Source organism: Linepithema humile, chromosome 1 (genome assembly GCF_040581485.1).
Source record: "Linepithema humile isolate Giens D197 chromosome 1, Lhum_UNIL_v1.0, whole genome shotgun sequence".
Classification (NCBI taxonomy): domain Eukaryota; kingdom Metazoa; phylum Arthropoda; class Insecta; order Hymenoptera; family Formicidae; genus Linepithema; species Linepithema humile.
The window spans coordinates 17327453-17337052 of NC_090128.1; the positions used below are offsets into that span (position 1 = coordinate 17327453).

The window sequence follows — 9600 nt, forward strand, 5'->3', positions numbered from 1 at the left end:
TTCGTCTCACTCAGTGCAGTATCCAGTGGCCGCCATTTTGCTGGATACTGTACTGGAGAAGCGTTCCCATTTTACTGGACTGGCTAGTGGCTAGTGACAGTTCGCACACGTATTAGCTCATAACCTAAATAAAATTGTTAGTTAATATGTAAATAGTGTTGAAGCAATTATTGTTAGTAAAGATTATTATATCAGTAAGTAAATATTTCAATTAGCAATGTATTAATAAGTGTTAGCGTTATTTTTAAATATTATAACGACGATTATACCGATTATTTGCTTGTATAACTTCACATTTAAAAACAATAAATTATTGTATATAATGTTTATTGTATATAATTATTGTACATAATTTTATTTTTTCAGTACACATTGATTTTTTTTATTATTATTATTATTATTATTATTATTATTTATTATTTACATTTCCCGGCCGACGACATTCTGAACGAGGTACGATTGTCACTAGCCAGTCCAGTAATTTGGGAACGCTTCTCCAGTGCAGTATCCAGCAAAATGGCGGCCACTGGATACTGCACTGAGTGAGACGAAATGGGAACGCAGCCTCAGTATGGCTGATGGCTGATGACATGCTTTATTAACGTATATAAAGTGTATACAGTGTTCCTCTTAAAAAAATATATAGTGTTCGTGCAGAGAGTTTTCTTAAATTTGGAAAAGACCGATGTGACCGTCGTGTAAGTAATAAATGAATATATAATATGAAGATTTGTTTAGAGTTTGGTGTAATATGTAATATTATGTGACTTTATCTTTGTAGACAGTATGCCGACCTGTTGCATTAAAAATTGTAATAGTCGCAGTATTTATTTATTTACAATACTGTTTTGATTTTTTAATCAGCTGTGAACGTTTGAATTTTGCGCGCATAAAATGGGTCCCCTGTGATTGGTTGACAAGCAAGTCCCCCAACTCTTTGCCGCCATTATGCGCAATAACTCACCTTGTTTCTTTCCACCATGCTATATACCATACTGGAACGAGCACAGGCTACCCCCTCCATTCGACAAAACGGTCAGCAAGGCAGTGACTCGGTACCCACGGACTAAGGAATAGAGGGACGGAGCACAAGCTGTACCGGGGGAGCACGTTTGCGGCGGGGAGAGGCCGCCATATTCGTTTAGTAATCACCACACATAGAACCATTGAGTAAAAAGAAACAGGAGGGAGCGTTTGGTCGTAAAAGTGCGGACGGAAGTGACTATATAAAGTGGTCGCTCAAGATGGCCGCTCAAGGGCGCCAATATTGAATGACTTGTTATGTTTAATTAGGAAATAATGTACAATTAAAAGAAAATAACTATAATATGCAACAATAATACCAAATTTTAATGGCGTTTTTCATTGGGATTGCATTCGTGCAGTATTTCCATAAGAGCAATGTTAAAATCTAAAATCTAAATTTATATTAAATCCTTCGTCCTTACAAAAATTTATCCATGCATTTCTTTGATCCGGATTTTTCGGAAACCTGTTTGTGAGTGAAAATTATTTAGTAATTATTGTGAATCTACAATTTCCCAATACTATACATATGATTATAATCTCCAAAATAAAAATCTCATTATTGTTGATAATACTAACCGATGAAACGTTATTCCATGATTTCGAGCTGCTGCTGTTATGCCACAAGCTCTACAGTATACCATTTTGATCGTTTATTTCCATACACTGTTGCATAAAAGACTATACACTGCATATTAATGCGTACGGCGTACCGTATGCCGCTTGCCGCTATGCTCGAGTATTCCCTCTCACTTTCAAAAAGTGGTCGCTCAAGATGGCCGCCATGACGTACATCCGTCCGCGGATTTGCCTAGTCCTGGCTAGTATATATGGCTAGTATATATGGCTCCCTCCTGTTTCTTTTTACTCAACGGGCAAACCGGTTGTGCGCGAGGGACGATGAAGTAAGGGGGGAGCTAGAACAGCTTGTCGGCGAGGGGCGACGAAGTAAGGGGGGAGTTAGAAACAGCTTGTAGGCGAGGGGCGACGAAGTAAGGGGGGAGTTAGAAACAGCTTGTAGGCGAGGGGCGACGAAGTAATGGGGGAGCTAGAAACAGCTTGTAGGCGAGGGGCGACGAAGGAAGGGGAGAGCATGATAATCTCATCATCAAACAGTAGCTGTCTCTCTCGCACGCTTTAGTGTTTTCTCTCTCGCTCCTTTAATATAGAAATGCTTTGAGTTTTTATCGAAAAATACTTTTATTTTGTAAAATATTGACAGCACTGGAAATTGCGTAATAAAAATTGAAAAGTGAATTAGAAAGGCGCTATAAATTACATATATTGCAAATTATAGCGCTAGATATTTAACGTTTATAATGTTAAATATCGCTGCAACAGATGCATTTGTAATACAAATTACTTTGTACTCGTATTTAGACTGTAATATCAATGAAAATAAAATATAATTTGGGGATATACACAAAAAACATTATTTGTAAAGTAGTAAAATAAAAGAAAAAATAGTACATATTTAAAAATTATTTTTAAAATAATATTTACTGTTTATATGCATTATTTACAAAAGAAATACTATAAAGAAATTTATTTTTTATATTTAATTGTGAAAACCTCAAAAACTGTCAAGAAATTGTAACTGAAATTCATAAATGTAAGTACAATTCTAGGATAATATAAAAAGCATCATACACAAATTTATTATGATACAAACTTAAATAATGAAATTGTAATATATGTTTCAACATTGCAAATGTGAATATTTATATGATAAAATTTACAAAGTGTTAACAATTTTCAAATATTTGCTAATAAAATATTATTGAAATGTTTCTGTTGAAATCTTAAAATAATTCTTTAAAACAAATATGATGGGGTATATATTAGGGATCATTAAATATGCGGCAACATTGTGATTATAAAATTTTATAAGTATCTATAATAAAAATTAGGTATAATAAATATAATAGGTATATAAGTATAATAATAAAATTTTTATAAGTATCTATAATAATAAAAATACACATATATATGTTGTATTAATCTGTTAATATAAAAAAATTATTAATTAATTTAACGCAAATAAATTTCTTTATATTAACAGATTAATACAACATATATGTATTTTTACTATTATAGATACTTATAAAAATTTTATTATTATACTTATATACCTATTATATTTATTATATTTAATTTTTATTATAGATACTTATAAAATTTTATAATCACAATGTTGCCGCATATTTAATGATCCCTAATATATACCCCATCATATTTGTTTTAAAGAATTATTTTAAGATTTCAACAGAAACATTTCAATAATATTTTATTAGCAAATATTTGAAAATTGTTAACACTTTGTAAATTTTATCATATAAATATTCACATTTGCAATGTTGAAACATATATTACAATTTCATTATTTAAGTTTGTATCATAATAAATTTGTGTATGATGCTTTTTATATTATCCTAGAATTGTACTTACATTTATGAATTTCAGTTACAATTTCTTGACAGTTTTTGAGGTTTTCACAATTAAATATAAAAAATAAATTTCTTTATAGTATTTCTTTTGTAAATAATGCATATAAACAGAAAATTATTATTTTAAAAATAATTTTTAAATATGTACTATTTTTTCTTTTATTTTACTACTTTACAAATGATGTTTTTTGTGTATATCCCCAAATTATATTTTATTTTCATTGATATTACAGTCTAAATACGAGTACAAAGCAATTTGTATTACAAATGCATCTGTTGCAACGATATTTAACATTATAAACGTTAAATATCTAGCGCTATAATTTGCAATATATGTAATTTATAGCGCCTTTCTAATTTACTTTTTAATTTTTATTACGCAATTTCCAGTGCTGTCAATATTTTACAAAATAAAAGTATTTTTTCGATAAAAACTCAAAGCATTTCTATATTAAAGGAGCGAGAGAGAAAACACTAAAGCGTGCGAGAGAGACAGCTACTGTTTGACGATGAGATCATCATTGCCCCTCTTGCCGCTCGCCCCGCTCAGCATTTGCCCCTCTTGCCGCTCGCCCCGCACAGCATTAGCCCCTCTTGCCCCTCGTCCCTTTTTGCGCATGAGGTAACCTCATATATGTAATACTCCTATATCGCTAGAAGAGTGTCGATCCTTAGCCCAAACATTACGGGGCAGACGTATAATAGCCTCTCTCTCACGCACGGTCCAGCTGCTTTGTGCGCATGCGGTTACATTTTTTAAAACAGCGTTAGGCGATATTTTCACATAATTTATATTCGTGATCTGTGCGATGGTGCGAATTTGTTTTTTGTGTCAGAAAAAGGCAGCAAAGGATGGAAGTTTATCTTCGAAATAAATACACAAAATTAATATTATTTAATCACGACTAATTGTGTAAAGATATTCATAAAAATGTAACATTATATATACGTAACCGATTAAAAGAAATTGTGGACATGAGCGCAATCTTTATTTTATCCTACATTTCACAAATTCAAAAAATCCAAGTAAAATGTATTTCTTATAATTTCACATTAAATTTGATCCAATCTAATATGTACGTTTTTTATGTATTTACTTATGTACCATCATTTCTCTTTTCTGAAAAAGATTACTGATGAGATGATTTATTTCATGAAGATTTGAAGAAATATTTACGAGATATTTTATGTTGAAATACGTCAGATTAAAACATAAAATATTTTGTATTCCATTTTTGTCTATTTTACTCGTACAACTTTTTACGCTGAATATTCTGAGGAATCGATGTAAATTAAATCTTAGGATCGTTCTATTTAAAACAGTAATAATGACTTGCTTGAACTATCAAAAACGCTTCTACATAAAAAGATTACATTTTCCAATTCCATATCTTATTCTCGAGATATTTTAAAACGTCAATTAAAATGAAAAACCCTGCATCTATAATTTCAATCTTTCTCTTCAAATATTATTATTCGTTAATTAACATTTATCCGTCAGAGGTACGTTGCGAATAAACATTCGGGCGCGACCGGGTAATGTTTTCTCTGTTTCGCGTTCTTTCCGTTTTATTTTCTAATGCTTTGTCTCTCGCTCACACTCACTCAATAGACGCGCCTGCGCATAATGAGGCTTGACCGTCCATGCCCTTATTTGGAATTCGTGCATCTCTCTTTTATGGGGCTCGTCCCTCTCATTGTGAAGATACGAGACTAGCAATATAGGAGTATTACATATATGGGTAACCTTCTCTCTATAGATCTTGAGCACGGACTAAGGAATAGAGGGACTGAGTCTAAAGTCCTAGTTTAGGCAAGAGGGGATGGTAATTCAAGCGTGCGGGGGGGACTGCTTTCCGCCATATTGATGTAGCGATTCGCACACAGAGATTCTGTGTCTGTGACATGGTTACACTCGTGTAGTGGTGCCACTAGACATAACGAGTGACAAGCGTAAAGAGATTAGGCGGTTTTATTATTGTTGTACTATAAATTTTATAAAATATTTTAACTTTTATTACTCTGAGGCTCTGCATACAGTAGACAAAAGATTAGAAATAGCAATAATCATTTAATATTAAAAAGAGAAATTATTTTACATCTAACAAGAGAATAAAATATATTAATTAGTTCCAATTCTTATTTTTTAATTCATGCATTAATTTTTTCTATTCTTTTTATTTTTAAAATAAATAATTCCAATTTCTTATTTCTAATATTTAATAATTATTCCTATTTCTATTTCCTATTTCTATTTCCTATTTTGTTTATTGTGCGCAGGATCTGACTTTCATTTCTCACACATACGCAAATAATGAGTTCTATGTGTGGTGATTACTAAACGAATATGGCGGCCCCCCCCCCCCCCGCCGCAAACGTGCTCCTCCGGTACAGCTTGTGCTCCGTCCCTCTATTTTTTAGTCCGTGATCTTGAGCTCTACCAAGCGAGGAAGCATACAATCACCAACACTGTGATCTTGACTCTCGTCTTGTACAGTCAACAAAATAAATAAGTTGTTTTTAAACACGAGTGATTCGATCTCTATCTCGACACGTCTATAGTAAGTGGGACACGGAATTTAGTCACTAGTCCCTACATAAGCAACATGAGTGGTGGGGGCACAACCACTGAAATATAATATAAGTGGAACGCGCACGACCTCTCTACGATGTGTCCGCGAAAGAGAGCACCACAACAAGGATTTCTGTCTTTGTTTCGTTGATGCTTATTGGTTGAAATTTATGTGAGTACAGTTTAAGACAAAAGAACAAGAAAAGTATTGAAAAGCAGTTTATCCATTAATATTATTTGTGAAGTGTTAATACTTAAATTAAAAAATGGTTTTTAATTGTTGTGTGAAAGGGTGTAAAACTGTTTGGCGTCCAATTAGAGATATGTCTTTCTTCAGGTAAATACAATAGCCGATTTATACATTTTTTAACCTATAATGCTATATACTTCTAAATACTTAATGATAATAATGATTAAAAAAACTATTTTTTTAAGCTTTCTACTGAAAGATCAAGAATTATTTAAAAAGTGGCAAGCTGTTATACAAACAAATAATAACATATCAAAAAATTCACGGATCTGCAGCAATCACTTCAATACGTCTTCATATCGTTTGATTTCTGGCAAAAGATTATTGAATAAAAATGCTGCCCTTTCAATATTCGACTATGATATTTCTGAAAATGTAAGGAATAAATTAATAATATATTGAGAGAGAGAGAAAGAGAGAGAGAGAGAGAGTGAGAGAGAGAATTGTGTATTTTAAATAAACCATAAAAATATTGATATATTTTTAATACAGATTCCATTTCAATCGTATGACGTTGAAACACCTTGTTCTATGGAAATTAAAGAGCAAGTAAGTTTAAAATCTTCAAATCTTTCAAATGTGGAAAGTCATCCACACACATTTTCGGTTGATGAAAGGATTCAATGCCAAAGTCCTCCACCTAAAATATATGTTAGTATTTGAATTTTTTAAATAATTATACACACCTATAAATAATTATATACACATAATTAGCTTTCAATTATTTTAAAATATTCTTTATTTTAGAGAAATAATGCAAGTACTCAAACTTTTCCACGGCGTGTACTTTCATCTATAAAAGAACAACAACTAAGAAGAAAGTTCACTATTTGTCAACGTCAAAATCGTCGTCAGAAACAAAAGCTCACAACTGTTATGCAACTGCTAAAACAACTTAAGAAAGAAGGTATTCAAACTTCCGATACACTTGAAGACATTCTACTCAAGAAATTTTCTGGATTTAATTTGGATCTGTTTAAAAACTATATAAATAACGCTGCAACTTCAAAAAATACGAGAAAATATTCAGAAAAAATGAAAGAATTCGCTTCGACATTATATTTTTATTCGCCGAAAGCGTATAATTTTGTGCGACAGAAGTTAGAATATTTACCTCATGAAGCAACTTTAAGAAGATGAATAAGTGATTTATCATGTAAGGCGGGTTTCATAACAGAAGTATTTAATTTTTTAAAAAACGAGCGTTACCGTTTAAATTATATTAATAATGTAGCTTTAATTTTCGATGCAATGTCTATTCGTGCCCAGGAAATGGTGGATAATAAAGAAAATACGGTGAAAGGTTACGTAGACTATGGATAAGAAGCAGAAAAATTTAATTTAGAATTTGATCCTTCAAAATTGGCATCAGAAGTGTTAGCTTTTCAAATTGTTTCCTATACAACACGTTTCAAAATTCCAATTGCTCATTTTTTTATAAAAGGCATAACTGCTGACAACCAAAGTAAATTAATTGTTAACGCTGCATGTGTATTTGGCCATTTCAAATGATGGCGCCTTTGTTTTGTTATATGTTTTCGGCTAGACCACATGGCTGCGTTCCGAAATTCACTGCCAGTACTGAAAATCTATAATATACGTAACGTAAACTGCAGCTTTTCAGTACTGGCAGTGTATTTCGGAACACAGCCCATGTATTTAGGATTTTTTAGTTCCGAAAGAGACCATGGTGTGGCGCTCTCTCTGCGTCTTATTGACTTTACTTTGACCTTTTCATGGTCTTTTCGGCATCGTTATATTCTTCTGTACTGAAGTTAATAAAAAGTCAGTATTTTTCAAAGAAATCATTTTTCCGTTCATTTGTCAACGTTCACACATAGTTCACCAAGCAATCCGCGTTCACTTACGCTAAGCACAAGCAATCATCGCAAACATTAATAAATGCTGCAATTCAAAAGCTTTACGATATAAATATAATTGTTAGGTCTATAACATGCGATGGAACACAAACAAATTTTTCTTTTTTAGAGCTACTAGGCTGTGATTTTAATATTAATCAAATGAAGACTGCGTTTAAACATCCTAGTCATAGTTCTGATATTTATATTATAATGGATCCATGTCATATGTTAAAACTTTGTCGAAATACTTTTCATGATATGATTATAAAATCATCCAATGGAATAGTTGATTTTAACTATGTGCGAAAGCTACATGACGTACAAACAAAGGAAGGATTTAAATTTGCTAACAAATTATCAGCGACACACATCAAATATAAAAACAAAAAAATGAAAGTTTCCTTAGCTAGTCAAACTATTAGCAGTGGTGTTGCTGATGGAATCGAATTTTTACGAGCTTGTGGATTAAAAGAATTTAATAACAGTGAAGCAACGTGCAAATTTATAAGAGTGTTTGATCGGATTTTTGATATAATAAATAGCAGGAATGCTTACGGTACTTCTTATAAATCGCCACTTTCTATGTCTAATTTTAAATATTGAAATCAAATTTTTTTAGATTCAGAAAATTATATTCAACAGTTAACCATAGGAGAACAAAATTTATTGAAACATAAAAAAAAACTTTTGCTTTGGGTTTTATAATTAATTTTAAAAGTTTCAGAAACCTAACAATTGATCTTCTTACTAAACTTGACAATCCTTTAAAGTACTTTCTCACTTATAAATGTTCCTAAGACCATATAGAATTATATTTCTGTTGTCTTCGATCTCGCAGAGGGTTTAACAATAATCCTAATGTTTTACAAATATTGTGGGCAGTACGACGACTTCTTTATCGCAACTCGGTAAAGCCAAGTATTAATGCAAACTGTTTATCGGATGATTTTGAAATGTCATCAATATTAGAATTTCGCTCAAAGAAACGAACCATTAATGATTTGTATGATGAAAAGGAAAATGAACAATTTGACCAATTAATGGCATCCTTAGAAAATCAAGAATTATCGTTTTTCCAAAAAAATATTCTGTATTATATTGCAGGATATATAATACGAAAGTTTATTAAAAAAATGTACTTGTTTTTACTGTTATCAAATTGTGACGAAATTAAATATCATCAAACATCATAACTATAATAAAATTGATTTTACATGTTATTCTGCATTTCTAGCATTCGTTGACAGAGGTAAATTAAAAGAGCCATCAAAAGTAGTTTTTGATATTGTTCAATTTTGCGAAAAAGTCTTTAAAGCAGAGATCACGATTGGTTTCTATGGAAATATTAATTTAAAAGACAGAATAACTTCTGCAGCTATTACATATTTTTTACCTTTGATGAAATCGCTTTTTAAATCAGAACATTCTGTTGTACAGACTGTC

General features: G+C 31.5%; 2 long non-coding RNA genes across 2 annotated transcripts; both read left to right on the forward strand.

The window, feature by feature from the left end:
- The first annotated feature begins 39 nt into the window (after window positions 1-39).
- Window positions 40-1347, forward strand: LOC136997109 (uncharacterized). The gene is made up of 2 exons (XR_010887941.1): window positions 40-698; window positions 782-1347. It is a non-coding gene; the product is annotated as an uncharacterized lncRNA (long non-coding RNA).
- Window positions 1348-5674: 4327 nt separating this feature from the next.
- Window positions 5675-9013, forward strand: LOC136997965 (uncharacterized). Its single transcript, XR_010888511.1, has 3 exons — window positions 5675-6382; window positions 6481-6946; window positions 7043-9013. It is a non-coding gene; the product is annotated as an uncharacterized lncRNA (long non-coding RNA).
- Window positions 9014-9600: the final 587 nt, after the last annotated feature.